Here is a 1,844-nt window from a genome sequence, read left to right as displayed (position 1 = left end):
GGGGTAGGAAAGCAGGAAGGAAGTTGTGAGCCTGTCTGGGGTTGAACTCAGCGGAACAAGTTTCTTTTTTTTTTTTTTTTTTTTTTTTTTTTTTTCTCTCTCTCTCTCTGCCGCTTGGCAGGACCGCTGGAGGGAAACACTGAAAAAAAAAAAAAAGTTTCCATTGTTAACTAAAAAAAAAAAAACGCGTTTCTGCCTCTGTGGGTTAAAGATACACGATCCATTTTCCACCGCTAGCCCCAGAGCACGATGTCTGACCCAGTGCACGGCTCTGCACCCCCAGCCCTGCACAAGGCCTGGCCTCACAGCCCAGGGGTCCCCATGGCCACCAGCAGCAAGGCAGACGGGGGCACGACGGAGACAGGAATCCTCCCACCCTCGTCCTGTAACGCGTTTCACTTCCCAGCCACCCTACTGGCCTTGGTATTCTTCCTCGGCGTACAATGTTTGAGGCAGAGGCCGGTCCCTACACCCATAGGAACGAAGGGCTGAGGGGCCCTGATGCCCCCCCGCACCCAGCTTGGAGGCACAGACTAACCCAGCCACTGCACCCCACGTCCTCCTTGCCCCAGACACAACAGCTTGGCCCCGTGTTTTTCAGCATGCTGCTCCTTCACATTGCCCCAAAAGTGGCACAAAGTCCTCCCTGGCAGGCTGGGTGGCTTCGGGCGAGCGTGTCCCGTGGGGGCAGGTGGCTCCCAGATGCCAAACTCCAGGCGTGTGAAGACATCACAGGCACATCCACTCACTGCGGCTCTGCCCCAGGTTTGCTCAGGGCCACAGCTGCCGTGTCCAGGACAAAGGCTGTTCTTCCTGGCGCAGGGTGGACCACGGATGGCCCTTTTTCAGCTCCTGCAGCCCCCAGGCACAGGTCCCACTTGGCAGAAGGAGCAGGCTGTTGGCTGTGGTACAGCGCGATTTCTGTATCAAGATAACTCATTGGAAATAGCTGTCTCTATGTCAGCACTTCAGGAGAGCAGGCTGAGCGATTTGTTCTCAAACTAGGCGTCAAGGTCAAACCTGGATGGCAGCTTTTGGGTTGGTCTGGACTGGCCAAGGGAAAAAAGAAAAAAAAAAAAAAAAGAAAGAAAAAAATAACTGCTATTTGTCTCTGCTAGGATTTCTCAGCTAGGAATTTCCCCTGGAGAGGGAAATTGATGTCACAGTGGATCAGCTTTTTGTGATTAAGACATAACCTCTGCAGTGTAAACAGGAGCAGAAAGGCAGGTGGGGACTGCCAATCCTCCAGGCAGACAGACAGAGACACCTAGAATGAGTTTATGTTTGTTTTTCCAGTAAGAGAGATGTTATTTTGAATTCAGTGCAGGAAAGGAGATTTTTAGACTCTTTCCACTTGAATCTGCTTCCTCAGTTAGGAACTGGTCTTTCATGCAATAAAGTCTGTGATCAATCTTTCTCAGAAAAGCGACCCCTCTGAGTATAAAGGCACTATTCATGAGCACAAGCTTACCCACGTGCGCAAGTATCTGCAGATTCTGGTCATTTGGTCCTCCCGTTCCCTCGTGACTGCATACACACATCAAAAAGTAGGAACACTTGAAAGAAATAAGGAATTCAGAAATACATGCGGATGAACACCTATCTCCCTTCTTAAAAGAGCTGCATTACGCTATGCATGTATTTGCAAGCATTACGGATATTTGTTTGCATGTTTTGACTGTTCCTTAGGGTTATTTGTGTTAGGAGTATTTACACAGCATAACCAGAATAGGTGCTTAAAGCTTACAGTGCTTTAAAGCCCTTTCTTAAAGTCACGCAAATTCGGGCACCTTCTGATATACATCTTATCTGTGTGGGATAGGACAAAGAAGTGGTGAATTCAC

Source organism: Aythya marila, assembly GCF_965140915.1.
Source record: "Aythya marila genome assembly, chromosome: 3".
Taxonomy (NCBI): Eukaryota; Metazoa; Chordata; class Aves; order Anseriformes; family Anatidae; genus Aythya; species Aythya marila.
Note: the sequence above shows the minus strand (reverse complement) of the source record.